Below are 17,667 nucleotides of genomic sequence, written 5' to 3'. Positions count from 1 at the left end.
ACACACTCTGCAAGGTCGCTGGGACCCCCAAGAATCCCAACTACAAATCAATGTACTGGAACTTCGAGCAATTGTGTTGGCTCTTCAGGGCTGGACCAGCCTCCTCCGGGCGCACCCGGTCAGGATTCAGTCAGACAATGCCACGGCAGTAGCCTACATCAACAAGCAAGGGGGAACTCGCAGCAAACAGGCGATGCTGGAGGCTGCCAAGATCCTGACCTGGGCCGAACTCCATGTTCCGGCCATCTCAGCGGTGTTTATCCCAGGAGTCCTCAATTGGGAAGCCGACTTCCTCAGCAGACAAACACTAGACCAGGGGGAATGGAGTTTACATCCCGAGGTGTTCTCCCAAATCACCAACAAGTGGGGGGTACCAGACATCGACATTCTGGCATCCCGACACAATTTCAAAGTTCCATGTTATTGCTCCAGAACCAAAGATCCCGGAGCAGCGTTCACAGACGCGTTAGTGATTCCCTGGAACTTTCACAAGGTATATGCTTTCCCACCGTTTCCGATTCTACCCAGAATCATTGCCAAAATCAAACAGGAAGGGTCGACCACTATCCTCATTGCTCCGGACTGGGCCAACAGACTGTGGTACTCAGATCTGATCAGCATGTCCATTTCCAGACCCTGGAGACTGCCCATGCGGTCCGACCTTCTCCTGCAGGGACCAGCACGTCACCCCAATCTACCTCTGTTGCGTTTGACGGCCTGGCATTTGAAACCAAGTTGTGGTCCAAACGGGGATTTTCCCCGGCGGCTATAGATATTCTGCTGCAAGCACGTAAAAAGAATACAGCCAAAGCTTACTACAAAGTGTGGAAGACGTTCATTGCCTGGTGCTCCAGCCATCACCAATCATGGGAAAGTAGCACGTCACAGATCATTACTGACTTCCTGGCTGCAGGTTTTGCAAAGGGTTTGGCACCTAGCACTCTTAAGGCTCACATCTCTGCCCTTTCTGTTCTATTCCAATTGAAGTGGGCGGATCATCCGGATATTCAGCAGTTTTTCCAAGGGGCATTGAGGGCCCGGCCTCCATTTAGGAACCCCACGCCTCCTTGGGATCTGACATTAGTTTTATCTGTTTTACAAAAGGAGCCGTTTGAACCTCTTCACAGCTGTGACCTCAGATGGTTGACTCTTAAGGTTGCCTTTCTCATTGCGATCACTTCCGCCAAGAGGGTGTCTGAGATAGCGGCATTGTCGCATAAAGAGCCTTGGCTGGTTATTCACAACGACAAGGTCGCACTGTTCCTGGTTTCCTCCCTAAAGTCGTCTCGGCTTTTCATATTAATCAGGACATTGTTCTTCCCTCATTCTGTCCGAATCCGCATAATGACAAGGAGAGTCAACTTCACAAGTTGGACGTTGTGAGGGCAATTCGAATTTACAAACAGCGAACGGCTGGTTTTCGCCGATCGGATTCTCTTTTGGTTTCCTACTCACCTGCACACAAAGGCCTAGCGGTGTCCAAACGCACTATTGCCAGGAGGCTCGTAGAGACTATCAACCAAGCCTACCTGCTCAGCCACAAACAGAAACCGTTCAGAGTGCTGGCTCACTCTACTAGAGCACAGAGCACCTCATGGGCTCTCCAGAATTCAGCTACACCAGAACAAATCTGCAAGGCTGCTACATGGGCTTCGCCCAACACTTTTATCAAGTTTTACCAGTTACACGTTTTTGCTTCTACGTCGGCCGTGTTTGGCCGTAAAGTTTTGCACACTGCAGTTACTGGTAGACAGGTCTGAAATTCATTTGGCTTAAATCAGCTATACCCACCCAAATTATTGAGGGACAGCTTTGGAACGTCCCATACGTTTGCACTGACAGGAGGGCCGACTAGAGAAAAAGGGATTTATACTTACGATAAATATTTTTCTAGTAGGCCCGAACTGTCAGTGCAGTAAGTCCCACCCAGGCTGATTTTAGTATGGGTCTGTGGACTCTATTCTCTTGTCTCTCTATCTCTCTATGATCCTACTTTTGTCTCTTGACCTTCCTTCATATCTGCTGTCTCTTCAACCACCTCACTGAGCTTTATAACAGAACTGAGGAACAGAGGTGGAGCCAGCCTATATATCCTGAGGGAGGGGCCAAGAGACCAATTCTTCTGTCCTGCCTCCAGAGGTGAACCTGGACATAACCCATACGTCTGCACTGACAGTTCGGGCCTACTAGAAAAATATTTATCGTAAGTATAAATCCCTTTTTTTGCCACGTTCTGTCTGTAAGTAGCCTGTCCCAATTAGTCTGCACCTCATACAGTCCTGCACTAATCACTTATTGCTTTAGGTTGTGTATGTGACTATCAGAGAGGCCTTGCACACGCCCCCCATAGTATAATAATAATGCCCCCTTGTTATTAACACAGTAAATGTTGTCTTTCAAATGGAAGACGACTGCTGTGCCTATATCCTTTGAGTACTTGAAGAAAAGGTTGTTTTAACACATTTCCCTGGTTTTACATTTTACCAGATTTGACATCATTTTTCGAGCTTAAACTGATGGTTCTATTGTATCTGAGTGTTTCCAATGAAGTATGAATAATCAGTGAGCGGGGCACACAGGCATTTATTGTCCTGTGGAGGGAGGGTTTGGCTTGGTTCTCTACCTGCAGATAAATCCAATTGACTATGATGTAGAGGAGTCCATTACAATTCCCTGTGTTTTGTTGCCATAAGAATAATTAAAGGAGAAGGAAACATATTCACAGTTGGGGATGGGTTACAAAATTGCTTCATTTCTATCCCAGGTCAGTGTTCTTTTCTTTAAAATGGGCTGGGACACTTTCTATGAGAGCACTGTGGTACTATAATCAGAAAAATGTCTATACAATGCAGACACCCACCTAATGCGACACAAGAAATCCCCAGGAGAATGATACCAGATGGCAATATATATATATAAAAGCTTGAGCTTTATAACATAACTACTAATATGAATTCTAAAAAGTTATCTCTACCGAATGAAGCCGGCCTGCTTCCATTCATTTAATCTGGTGGTTCTTTTGTCTTTAACCTTTTTGCACTGGAGGGTACCATCTTATATAGACGCCACATTTTAACAAGCTCTCTGGTGCAAAAGGGATTAAAGGGGACAAATACCTACTTCTTTCTTTGAGCACTATTTCAATTTACATGGTTTTTTTATATTTGCTGTTTTTACTAAAGTCATGAATGTCAAACCAGAGTGGCCCCTTCGGTTTGACCCTAGAAGGTCAAAGGCTTAATTTATGGAATCAGGAAGCATCTTCTGATGGATCCCTGCTCAGTTCTATTGCTCCTGCCACATTGTGAGATACATCTAAGAAGGGAGACGCTTCCAGGTTGGGCTGAATAGCAGGAGCTGCTCCAATTCTTACACTGCTAATATCATGAATATGGAAGTAGAGCACCCCTTCATTTAAAAGCATCTTTGAATGTGTCTTTGCTCCATTTTATTGCTCTAGATGATAAATAACCCGTACACGTCAATTTGCTTTCTGCAACCTTCTCAGGAATTCCTCCTGTCATTATAATGTATGGGGAAACACAGAGCCTACAGCCTGGTGTCCTGATACACTTTATGGGTGTCAGAAAGCAATTCCCCGATATATAAGGTATTTTGAATGAAAAGATTGCAGCAAATCAAATTGATGGGTGTCATAGCCCTAAATATAGAAGCAGTGGGGCACACAGACCTAGCTGGTATCTGGTTATCCTTCTCCAGCTTCTGTAGTATATTATATAGTGAATAAAGTACCCCCTTTTGTAAAATATGAGGATATTATAAGTTACCGAGGAGTTTCATGACCATATTATACAGGTCAGGAAACTCCAAGGTAACTTCTAATATCCTCATATTTTGCAACTGGGGGTACTTTATTTATTATAATACACAAATTTCAGTGAGTCATGTGACAGAAATTACATCAGAACTCACCGTTTATAACTGATGACATCAGAACTCACCGTTTATAAGGATGTAATTTACAGGATATTCATGGCTTTTGTGTATTATATATATATATATATTTGCACAGTGCATCAGCCAAGGCTACGGAGAAACTGATATCAGGAAAACATTCACCTCTGCGTTTATTTATGAAGATTTCAGCCTCCCTCGGGAAGTGATGGTGTTTAGAGAGAGAAATCCTTTCCGACCAATAGGGAACACCTTTAATATGTTGTACTTCTAAGACCCAGATTCATTTCAGTGGGAGTTAAAAGGTGCAACGTTCTATTCCATTTTGATCTGGTCTTTTATAGTGAACGCTCTACAGGGTGCAGTTTTGTATTGCGTGATGCAAGAGTGTCGCTTACTGACCCCCCACTGCCGTGCCTTATATCCACTTTACATAGCAAAAACGTCCTCAAGGCCACGATTGTAGCCACAAGAGCGTCCCTCGGTACCGAGCAGATTCAATTCTATTTTTCTATTTCATACAGTGACAACTATACACATACTCCCAGCTTTGCATTTTGCTCATGGTCACATATTTGCATCTGGCACAGTGACGCCATCACTGCAGTTTTTATTCTTTATCCCAACAAAGCCACGAGGGACAAAATAAATCGGAATAGATGTGCTATAGACTCTTCACAGCTTCTTAATCTCGAGATTGTTTCATGGTAACCCCCAAAATGTCTTGTAATGACACCCAATGAGCACAGTCCCTAGACCCATTGGCATCCTCTCTAGCTGTTTCTGCGGGTGTGCAAGGTATTTGCAGGGAGTGAGCCCACTGAGCTCTTGTACAGCGAGGGTTTCATTTGTACAGTGTAATGTCAGTATTCTGGTATTCTTCTCACAATATATTGTATAACCTGTATTAATTGTATAGATTGTGCATTTAAAGCTGTTACGGAGTTGTCAGAAAAAGGAAAGAAAATAAATCCTATGTAATATTTTGTTTGTAATTATCCTTTGTACCATAGCAAAGGAAATGTTAAAAAAAAAAAATCAACTGTAATAAAGTAATTTTAGTACACATTGTGGGTCCGCTGCTTTGTTTTGTTACTACAAAATCACAATGACAAAAGTGTTCATTGTCAATACCTATAAGGTACAAATGTATGATGCCTCAGTCTCACCAGCAGGCTGTGTAGGCTAAAAGCACAAACTAAGGGCTGCAGATGGGCACTGCGCGTCTTCTTTTCCTCTACGTCTCTATGAGAAGCTGTGACAGGTGGATAATTACCCCAAATGCATTAGGGCAAAAGCCACACATTTTTGTGCATAACCACATTACACACTGTGGGCAGATTTATTAAAGGGGGAGTTCCCCTTCCAAACACATTTTTCAGTTCAGTTGTTTTCAGATTCCCTGGAAATAACGACGTTTTTCAATTACTTTCCAATATTTTTTTCTGTTTTCTCAAAAAGTTTAAAGTTGAATGTTCGTGTCTCTGGTGTTTCAGTAATTCAGGTGCAGACTCTAAACTGTTACAATTCTGCAACATTTAGTTGATACATTTCTCAGCAGTATCTCTGGAGTATCAGCAACTCTTGTATCAATTCTAACAGCTGCCTGTAATGAAACCCAGAGATTCTGCTCAGCAGGTTCAAAGATAGGAAATGTATCAACTAAATGTATCCATTTAAAACAGTTTGCAGGGTCGGCGACCCCCCCCCTCAGAGCTGCTCCAGAAGGCGAACAATGACACTTTAATATTAGAAATACAGTCACACATCGAAAATAGAAAGTCATTGGAAAAAGTCGTAATTTCTGGTGACCTATCTGAAAACAACGAATTGTTTGAAGGGTCTAAGTGAAATTGTAAATTTTTTTTTTTTTTGGTCAAAACTCGCAAATTGTGAATTGTGAATTATCCAAACTCAATTCAATTTTAATTTTGAGATTTATCACATTCTGGCCCTTTAAGAACTCGAATACGACTATTCGCCACCTTAAACCTGCCGAATTACTGTATAAGTCAATAGGAGAGGTCCAGGGATCAATTTGGTGATGTTTGGAGCCTTCCTCACATTCTAGTTTTTTTTGGAAAAATAAATAATTTTTGTTAAATCGAATTCGAGTTTTCGGGTCAATTCAATTAGCCCGAGTTCATAAAATGTGATTTTATTAATAAATTTTGATTGCTCAAATTATGGGAGCGTATGGTAGTTTAAAAAAAAAAAACATGAATTCAAATTTTGACCCTTGATAAATGTGACTCCCCATGTTCAATGTTTTTTTCCCTAAGTGGCAAGAACTCCAACCAGTTAAAGTATAAAACACTTTATTACATGGTGCAGAATGTCCCTGCTTTTTTCAGGTGCAGACGCCATGATATAGCCCCAAATATTTAGCCTGGTTTTTTTTGTACTTTGGTTTGGTACAACAGCAACAAAGCCGATGGAAGAAATTTGGAGGGACGTATAGATAGGTGTATCCACCATGGGTTCATTGTTAGTTATAACAATGACTAACAATTATTTTATTTTAGACTTTACATGCCCTTTAATATCAAGAGTTACAAACACAAGCCTGGTGAACTGCCGTAGAAGTACATGGGAGGTATATTTTAAAAATTCCAGCTATTATCACATTTAAGTTTTTAAAAAGAGATTTGAGGTTTTGCAGACTCATTGAAAATCCATGCACAGAATGTGATTTTAAAGTGTGTTTCAACAGGTTTGGGGGGTTGAAAATATTCTTGCAATTGAGAAGTTTTTTTTTATTTGAAATTGAAGTCTTGTTAAATCTGCATCCATGTCTATCCTTGAGATGACTGGGAATCCCAGCATGGTGCTGCAATAGAAGGACCCAGAGCCCCTGTATCGTTTTTCCCCAAAAATATTATTCTTCGCAATTTGCAGTGAAAGGCATTAGGTTTGCTGACTGCTTGTGTATTAAGAGGTACTAAAGGACATGGCCAAATTTCTAACTATTATGTCCACAACACTCCAGGCAGAAATCTAAACGCGGATCAAATGCCAGGCAGTGTTCAACAGAACTATAGAATTAAATATTTCTTGTGCAATATAGGACATTTGAAGAGGACGGAGGCAGTCAATAATGTAAATTTCCATAGTGTGAAGCTGCAAATAAAAAACAATGACCTCAGGAGTCTCCTTACTTACAATAAATATACTTGTAGGCAACAGGGTGACAATGTGGATAACACTGGTGCCCTACAGCAAAGTAAAAATAATTATTCATATAAAATGGAGTCTATGGAAGACTGTAATTTCGAGTTTTCTGGATAACAGATCTCATTCCTGTATTAAGTTAAATATTAAATTCATATCTATTTTTTGTGTATGGAATGGTTTTAGTATAAATTGAAACACAAGTTGGTTTGATTTGGCTTAGTGACGTGCTGGTGAATACGACTGTCTGAAAGTTTTGCGATCCACCATGCCACTGCAAATGTGGGAGGAGTCTGTTTTACCGTGGAGTGATAGTTTGCCTTTTAAATTGCATTATCACCAGGTGTATTTATGTATTCGTTTCTCACCCAACATGTGCCATGATGGGCAATTCAAGGAGGAAACAAAAATATTTCTGGAATATTTATAGGAAGCAGACACACCAGTATAATCTCACAATTTGTTTAAATATGTCAAAAAATGAGAGAAGAGTGACAAATTGTGTGCCTAAGCTGGACAGCTCTTTATTAGGACAAATCTCTAGCTTATGCATGTAATGCGTCAGGCTTGTCTCCTTTTTAACCCGTTGCTGTTTATTGTTGGATCATACCGTCTCTTACTATAATATGTCACCTGGTATAGGACCTTTTCCAACTAAACATTTCATGTAGATCAGTGACAGACCTATCGCGCCTTTGCAGCGTTCCTCTTCTTCGCCGGTTTATCGTGACAGAACTGCGACCTCTAGGCAGGACACTTGCTTTCTCTTCTATCTGAAAGAACTCTGTTATAGAGCTAAAATAGTCTAAAGTAACCTTGTGGCTCCACGATACATCTGACTTTGTAAGAAAACCACAGTGTCCTCCATAATGCGTCAGCGACAAAAAAAAATATGGGTTTGTCCTGAAAAGCTCAATGGGAAGCGTCTTCTCAGCAGGTCCTCGAATGGGATCATCTGTGCTACAGATGCACATGACAGGCACAGCAACTTCATCCACGTCCCGCAGGGGGTCATTGTGTTCCCAATATTCATCCCAGCTAATGTTTTCACCTTTGCACTGGCAAAATAGTACTTGGTGGAGCTCCTGTAATGAACTGCTCTTCAAAACTCTCTCCATGGGGAAAACATCTGCCAGGGCTGTGGAATATCTGCAATAAAGAAAACAACCATAGGTAAGTAATGATAGTAATGATACCATTGACTTTAGATCAGCCCATCACCTTCACAAACCTTTATCCACTTAGTCCCTCTTGTATGGACTTTCTCTATTAATATAATGTCACTATTGAGCACTGGAAACCAAAACTAAACTGTATATTGTAGATGGGTTCTTACCAGTGCTTTCTTAAAGGGCATGTAAAGGCAAAAAAATAAAATCCCATTGTTACTTGCTTTAATGAAAAAAGAAACCTATCTCCAATATACTTTAATTAAAAAATGTGTACCGTTTTTATAAGAAACCTGACTGTATGCAGTGAAATTTCCCCTTTATTTACTGCTGTGGATAGGAATTGTCAGATGGTCCCTAACTGCTGAGCAGGGAAACAATCATACTTATGAACAGCAGGGGGAGCCCTGCATTACTTCCCAGCCATGCAGAACTCAAGCAGCTTTGTTTATGACAATCCCTAAGCAGCCCAGACCACACTGAGCATGTGCACAGTCTTAGTCTTGCAAAGATGTTTAACAAAGTTACAGGATGGTGACCCCCTGTAGCCAACTTTGAAAGCATAAATCATTTGTTTGATTAGGCTTGTGGTGCAGTAAGTTCATGTTTATATTTAGTATACAAAATACAGCATTTCTAGCCTTATTCTATTTTAGACTGTACATGCCCTATAAGGAGAAGAATGGCCTTCAGTATGGTCACCAACCTCTCACCATTGTTTCCATGGAAGTGGGTTCCACAACCGTTTAAATCATAGTTGACCACGATGACAAATTATTTCCTTTGTGGTAATGGACACAGTGGTAGTAGTGTCCAAGGTAACCATCAACATGCTCTCTATGCCCATGGTTTACATGGCAAATATGCCACTACAGCATAGAAATGGTTGCAATTTCACCTGTCTCTAGGGCAGTGTTGCTCTCCAACCCCTTGGATGTTGCTCCCAGTGGCCTCACAGCAGATGCTTATTTTTGAATTCCAGGCTTGGAGGCAAGTTTTGGTTGCATAAAAACCAGGTGTACTGCCAAACAGAGTCTCAGTGTAGGTTGACAATCCACATAGGGGCAACTAAATGGCCAATCACAGCCCTTATTTGTCACCCAAGAACATTTTTCATGCAAGTGTTACTCCCCGACTCCTTTTACTTCTGAATGTGCTCACGGATTCAATTGGTTGGGGATCCCTGCTCTAGGGTATCTATGTTTGCATAGTCAGGCATATATTGAATGTGCAGTTTACTGTAACATATATACAACAGAGCCAAATAAGCAACAGGTTTGATGACAAGCTCTATAGAATTATAGAAATAATTCCTTCCCCATTCAGTACTGTTTATAAGCAATGGGTCAAAGTGAAAGATCGGTCCGCTGTGTTGAGAACTTGAAGATGAGTAACATCTGAGTAAAAACTTTTACATTACAAACTATTACTATTACAAACTATTACATTACAAACTATTACTAAAAACTATATACGAGTAAAAACTATTCTATTTGTTTTGCTAAAAATAATGCTGACCAAAGAAAATGCACCCATAATGTATTCTTTCCGTTAATGCACCTACCTACTGAGATGGAATTTCTGATAGAAAGCCAGGAGGCAGTCGTACAGCCATGGGTAGCCCAGTCTCAAACCATTTCCTGGCAACGAAAGACTGGAGAAATGCATGAGGCCGCTGTGATGTAGCTGGAGAAACCACATTCCCCCAGGTAGGAAAGCAGAAGGCCTGATCCTAACCCTTCACTGATCAGAAACAACAAGGAGGATGGTGCCTAAAACGTACATAACTCACAGCCTCTTGTCAGATCTGCTGGCTCCCCAAAAGCTTGGAGCTTCACTGTAACCCAAGGGGCACCATTCTGCCCTCTCCTATTAAAAATTACTGGGTAAAAGCCTTTTTCTAATGCCCGAAGGCAAAATTGCTCAGTGTTTTTTGTCAACTTTCCAAATGGGTTTGGAATGATAAAGAGCAACGGCGGGCTTCCGGCTGTATTGGTGCCTCTTCTAGTTCCTGAAATACCTCTTGGTCCAACTACCCAGTCCAAGGCAACTATTTCACCATCAGCCAGCTGCAGATGATCCCGGGCCAACTCCAATATCTTGTCAGCCGGGAGCAAGTTCTGAATAATTGTCTGAATATGAGGCCATTTCCTCATCCACCAATCCGTTGATTGTAGCAATGACTGACGTTGAAGATCTCTCAGGCAACCAGTTAGCAAGAGCAGAGGGTTTGTAGATCAGCTTGTGTACCCCCAGGATGGGACTCCCAGAAGTCTCCAAAAACATCCTCCTCTTCATCATCTCTATTTCTGTTCTCTGCCTGCCTCTTAGTTAAAAAACATATACCTGGAAAGTACACCAAGCAGGATCACCATGACCCACAGTCCAACCAGGCAATTTAGGCCAATCACCAGTAGCATAGTCTGTCCACTTTACAAGAGGAATCTGCTTTTGTTTTCTCTCTTTTGCCTGTCCTTGAATCTTACATCCAATTCAAAACATTTCTATTTGAGTTACTTAGGCAAATGATTTATTTATTTAAAGGCTCAGCTACACAATGATTGGTTTCAGGTTTTTGAAAAAGGTTGAACTCTTCCTGCGTCAAATTATTTTAACAATGATTCATGTTTGTGTTTAAAGGCAGCCTGCAGTTCTAGCCTTTATCCCAGTGCTCCTGCTGAGTGATACATAGAACATCTCTTGTTTAGGGGACTGGGTGAATGTACAGGAAGAAATGACTACTTTACAGGTTTCCTTCTTTGAAACAAGTCAAGGGTTGTATTTAAAAAGATAGATACATTATCTGGAAACCCATGTGTGAGGAAAGGTTCCGAAGTACAGGAAGGCCATCTCCCATAGACTCCATTTTTTAAAATTATTCAAATGATTTCCATTTTCTCTGTAATAATTAAACAATAACTTGTACTTTATCCCAGTTAGTATTTAATTAATCCTCATTGAAAGCAAAACATTCCTATTGGGTTAATTTAATGTTTAAATTGTCTTTTTTAGTAGACTTAAGGTAGGAGGAGCCAGATTATGGGAAAGATCCCTTATCCGGAAGACCCCAGGTCGCGAAAACCAGTCCCCAAACCTGTACAGCAGTATGCATAAAATATGTTCCAAATGTAATCTAGAATGCAGAGAATATCATTATACATTTCTGGGATGTAGATTTTTTTAATGCATGTAGTTTTAATAAGCAGCTCTCTAGTTTAGAGTTTCAGAAGCTGCTTTCTGGGGTTCTATATACCATTATAACCTGGTATGTTTATTATTATTATTATTATTATATTAACATGTATTTATATTAGCGCCAACATATTGCGTTGGCACTGTTAAAGTAAATGTGATTATACAACTACATCATGAATTAACATATATAGAATATAAGGAGTAACAAACATCACGATCAATACAGGTAATGTTTTGGAAAGTGTTTGGAGAGGGTCTGAACAGAAAAAATACACAATTAAATGTAACAATAACAATAAAAATTGAATCCTAACAGAACAGTATGATTGTTGTTGATGGGTTCACTGACCCCATTTGACAGGAAGGTGGCAAATAAAACACAAAAAGGAAGACCATTTGAAAAGTGGCTAAAAATGGCACATTCTATAACATAACTAATAGTTAAGTTAAAGCCGCATCTATTATCCATTGTTACCTATGTCACCAAAGATATATTTAATAGGGATGGCACCTGATTATGGATATGTTGGATCTGGCTGAATCCTAGCATTTTTTTGCAAGATTTCATACAGAATCCAAACCATAAAGTCATGTGGCTTAACTGCCACTGGACAACTGAAATATGACAAGTTTTTGCTAATAATATTTTCCGTTTTTTAAATGTTCTCACATTGAATATGCAAACAAGGCTTTCAATTCAGTTCCATGTTGGCAAAATCCAAAAATGATAGATTCTTTCCATCTCTAGATACTATTCGCCAATTAAGCTGGTGGCATTGAAATCTCACATTGAGGACAGTATAATACTGGGCAGGCAGAAGGGATAGTGATAGCAATTGGGTCAGGAATGCCCGGAGGATATTCTCCAAATCCCATTACTTTAGGTAAGGAACCCACTTCAGTATCTCCTAATATGGACAATTTTCATACCCAAGGGATCACAAGGGAATGAGATGCAGAGGTTACAAAAAGCTTAAACAGCTGGATGCTAATCTATTATTATTGGTTGTCTTACAGATAAAACATGGGAGAGATTCACGTTGTTGCTGTTATTTGCTCCTCAGTAATTGTGTTCTATATAAATAGTTAACTCATTAGAAATCTTGCTCCGCAGTGGCCTTGTTGAAAAGCTGTCCACGTGCACAATAACACACAAGGGAGACGTGTTCTGTCCAGCTTGTACCATAAGTCAGTGTTCTCAGTAAAAGGTTGCTCCAAGGTACAGGCCCGTCACAGTGCAGGCCAACACAAACACTCCAAAGGTCACACCTGCAAAATGCCATGTGAGAGCCAGCATTGCAGTGCAGACCGAAGGCTGCATTATATACATATTTTCTACCATAAGGACACATCTTGGTGACATAAGTTAAAGGGCATGTAAAGTCTATGCTGTATTTTGTATACTAAATATAAACGTGAACTTACTGCACCACAAGCCTAATCAAACAAATCATTTATGCTTTCAAAGTTGGCTACAGGGGGTCATCATCTTGTAATTTTATTAAACATATTTGCAAGACTAAGATTGTGCACATGCTCAGTGTGGTCTGGGCTGCTTAGGGATCGTCATAAACAAAGCTGCTTGAATTCTGCATGGCTGGGAAGTAAGGCCCCAGCTCCCCCCGCTGTTCACTCAGCTCTAGGGTTGGACATTTAAAGCCTATGGCACACACAGAGTGTTTGATGTTCCACTGACAACTCTTTCCCAGGCCCGGATTTGTGGAGAGGCCACAAAGGCCCGGGCCTAGGGCGGCAGGATTTAAGGGGGCGGCATGCTGCCCAACCACACCCACATTGGTTCAGAAACACTGGGGATGCTATGTAAATCCGGTCCTGTCTGTTCCACATGCCATGCTTTATCCAAATCACATCAATGAATGATATTGTGAGGTGTCGCTCTCACAATGTCTAAATGGGTGATTCACTATTAAGTGAATTGTTTGTTTGTTATAAAACAGCTAATTCTAAGCAAGTTTTCAAATGGCCTTGACTTTTTTTTTTTGCATAGTTTTTGAATAATTTGCCTTCTTCTTGTGACTTTTTCCAGCTTTCAAATGGGGGTCACTGACTCCATCTAAACAAATGTAAGACTACAAATGTATTTATTGCTACTTTTTTTTCCTTCTATTCAGGCCTGTTTATTATTCCAGTCTCTTATTCAATCAATGCATGGTTGCTAGGGTGATCAAATAATAAAAACCAATTGCAAATTGTCTCAGAATTTCACTCTCTCTATCATACTAAAAGTTAAAGTGGATGTTCACCTTTGAGATAACGGTTAGTATGATGTAGAGAGTGATATTCTGAGAGAACTTGCAATTGGTTTTCATTTTTTTATTATTTGTAGTTTTTGAGTTATTTATCTTTTTATTCAGCGGCTTTCCAGTTTGCATTTTAAGCAATCTGGTAGCTGGGTCCAAATTACCCTAGCAACCACACATTGATTTGAAAAAGAGACTGGGATATGAATAGGAGAGGCCTGAAATGAAGATGAGTAATAAAAGTAACAATAATAATACATTTGTAGCCTTACAGAGCATTTGCTTTTTCGAAGGGGGTCAGAGATGCCCGTTTGAAAGCTGCAAAGTGTCAGAAGAAAAAGGCAAATAATTAAAAACCTACAAAAAATAAATGATGAAAACCAATTGAAAAGTTGTTTAGGATTGGTAATTCTATAAACACACTAAAAGTTACCTTAAAGGTGAACCACTCCCTTTAAGTTAAGGTGAACAACCCTTTTAAGATATCATGAACGTTTTTAAATCAGTCTCGGGGGGTTCGGTTCAGTATTCGGCTGAATCTTTTACAAAGGGGATTCAGTCGAAACCTAAAATAGTGGATTGGTGCATCCCTATAAAACATACCAAAGAGAGTGTGAAAACAGGCTCAGAAGCAGCAGATACTGTGTTGCAAGGTTTATTTTAACAGGTTTGTTATAATAAAGCTTGTAGCACAGTATCTGTGGCTTATGAGCCTGTTTACCACACCTCTTTTTTTTGGTATTTTGACATGCGCTTCAAGTTGGGACAGAAGCAGTGGTACAGGCATCCTACGTGCTACTGGTCCAAACTGTTTGTTTTCATCCCTATATAAAATGTCATTTAAGATGACAAAAACTCGATGGAAACGAGATTATTTTGTTTAGCAACAGGGAGCACAAGACAGAAATACAGTGGCTGAGAGTATAACAGTCAATAAGAAATGGTGGAGAAAGCAAAGAGATCATTAGCCAACTCATTATGCCTGACTGATCACTTTGACGCCACACAATTCTGAAGAATTGAGATAAACTGTTGTGTTACCTTGAGACTGGAAGAGTGGGCGCTTGCATTACACATTTATTATATTAACATTGTTTGGCAGCAGAGTTAATTTCTTACTCCAAAAAAATATATAGCAGACACTTCCCATGAACAGGCATCCTTTATTATAAAAATCATATAGGGCTCAATATGTGACAATATTGGGTGTTATAGGTACAGAGTCATAGCTTGCTCTGAGGTTACAGATGGGATAACATTTATAGCCATGTTCCGTCATAGAAAACCATAAATGAACACAATTTAACCAGTCAGAAGGGGTTGCCACCTGGTTCCCGGCCGTAAAAATGATGCTTATTAATAGGAAAAAACATCACAACTATAGGAAGGCTGCGATTGTCTCCAGAAAAGGTGGCAACCCAAGTCAGAACACCAGTGCGCCACAGCTAGGCGTTGCCACCTGGCCAGTATTTTACCGGCTTGACCAGGAAAAAACGATGCTTGACCCCCAATGTTATTAATAGGAAATAATCTAATATATAGGAAGGCCGGTATTTTTATTCCAAAAAAGGTGGTAACCCTAACTACAGCCCTAAACTTGTGTCTGACATGTTTTTGGAATAAAGATTATTTTGTGCATGTGCCCGTGTGTGGGATTTGTGAGTGGCAGCTGTTTATACTTTGGAGTAAGGGATGGGGTTACCAGAATGTCTGGTGAAAACAATACTTCAAGGTGGTTATTGGTTCAATGATAAGCTATTTTACTTTATTAAGTTTAGGACCGAGCAGTGAAAGAGCAACACATGGCGATTTACTTATTGATGGCAAAGTCAATTCATTTACTGTGTCAGAATTGGGGGGGAGCCATATGTAACTCCTGAGATGGCAGAGAAGTTCCTGGCCGTTCTCTCACGGCAGCCTCCCTTGTCTAGCCGCTCCCTCCCTCTCACCACAGCTGTTCAGACGCTCTGCCGACTGTCTCTCCCCAGCCAGCACGGCCTTACTCCTCCTGGCTGCTGTGCGCTTACTTCCGGTGCTGTGCGCTTACTTCCGGTGCTGGAGGAACAGCGCTGCGTCAGGGGCGCGCACACAGGCGAGCTGGTCACAGATTTTCTTTGATAAAATGTTTTAATGTTACTGCTCCAGGGGGCAAGTGCCCTCCCTTGCCCCTATGTGTGGAGGCCCATTGGAGGTTCCAAGCGCACTCAGGAGCAGTACGTACACCATCTCCAGTCCCTGTCACAACTACTTCTCCTCCACGCGCCAGCGAGAAAGTAAACACTACCAACTACCAATCAGATTAGGCTATTACGTTATCACACTCTGATTGGCTAGATCGTTCCGCGCGTATCCGGGCTGCGTGTACAGTGGAAAGAACAGCGCGGCGCCATGACGTTTATCTCGGTCAGTCCCCCCTAACCCCGCCCCCAGTCAGACAACGGGATGGGGCAGCTGAGCTCTGTGGTGCCGCTGCTTCTGAGCTCGGTGATCGCTGCGAGTTTTGGGCAATGTGGCGATAATGGCCGGCGTGAGAGGCTCCCTAATAGCTACTGATCTTTTATTAGGAAACGTTTCTCCCCGGGCAGTGCCAGAGAGACTTTAATACGAACAACATACATTGGGGGAGAATTTAAAGGGGAAGTTAACGTTTATATGAACATGTAGTATCTCATATTTTGTCCTGCTCTTAGTTACATAACTATGTCATACCTCCCAACTGTCCCTTTTTCGGAGGACAGTCCCCTCTTTTGACAGCTCAACCCCGCAGTCCCTCATTTGTACTAGGAAAGTCCCTCTTTTCTCTGCACTGAACAGCCCAGAAAAAGAAACAAAGTTTCTCACTTTAATTGGCTTTTAGCAGAGAGCCCAGAACAGCTAACAGGTGCCAAATAAGATACTTTGTAACAATTTTGAGACACAAAAACACAGTTTGGAGAAGGAGAAATATTTTCAAACTTTCATAACCTGCCCAATTTTGTAAAACAAACATGGTAATTAGGGGGTGTGGCCACAGAAAGGGGGTGTGGTCAAAAAATTGCTGACGCTACTTGCGGGAAAAAAAAATGTTGTTCCCTCTTTTTACTTCCAAAATGTTGGGAGGTAATGTATTGTGGGGGGAGGAGTTATACCATCATGTCACTGGTATTAATAGTGAAACACATATTATAGTGAGGGGATTTACTCTCCCTTGAATGTAATTGCCTAAAATTATATGTCAATCGTTGGAAATGTTGCTCTAATAACATTGTGCCTGTGTGGTGGGGGGTTGTTAGGGTGAGACTCTCTACAGCAGCTCTTATAAAATACACAACCCCTTGTAGAACATCAAAGTTTCTTGGCTTGTGTCATGTGCTTTGTAAATGAATTCCCTTAATTCTTAGGGCACAAATTTGCAGCAGTGTCACAAGTGTGGCCCCTACATCACTTCCCTTGTCCTGGGTGCCCAAGTTAGAGCCCTGCAGTCCTGATCCTTGATGGTCAGCGGGTCTGGATTGCGGATAAGGTACTTGCGGGTCGGGTTGCAGGTCCAAGTGGGAAAGAATGCAGGTTGCGGGCACGGGTTCCAAAAAATGGACCCGCGCAGGACTCTAGCCCATACTCCTTGGCCCGGCTGTGGTGTCATTTTATATTAAGTGAACCCTCAATTTTACATACCCTGGTTTTACGTTATCCTGCATTTTATGTTAATTTGTTGTGGTCCCACCAATTTATAATGCACTTTAATTGGTGCTTTCCTTGATACTAATACTGTTTTCCTGGATTTTATATAACAATTTTGTCCAAAAATTGCCGTTTGTCCTCTAAGAATGTTATTATTAGGGATGCACCGAATTCAGGATTCCGTTCGGGAGTCTTTCTTTTTTAGCAGGATTCGGCCGAATCTTTCTGCCAGGCCCGACCGAATACTAATGCAAATTAGGATTTGGATTCAGTTCGGTATTCGGCCGTATCTTTCG

The 17,667-nt window shown here is 41.1% G+C and overlaps 1 pseudogene; it reads right to left on the bottom strand.

Moving 5' to 3' along the window:
• Positions 1-7,610: 7,610 nt before the first annotated feature.
• On the bottom strand, positions 7,611-10,716 carry LOC121399840 (annotated as a pseudogene).
• Between the last annotated feature and the right edge of the window lie 6,951 nt (positions 10,717-17,667).

Source organism: Xenopus laevis, chromosome 2L, assembly GCF_017654675.1.
Source record: "Xenopus laevis strain J_2021 chromosome 2L, Xenopus_laevis_v10.1, whole genome shotgun sequence".
In the NCBI taxonomy this organism is placed as follows: Eukaryota; Metazoa; Chordata; class Amphibia; order Anura; family Pipidae; genus Xenopus; species Xenopus laevis.
Note: the sequence above shows the minus strand (reverse complement) of the source record. Positions and strands in the feature narration are given on the sequence as shown.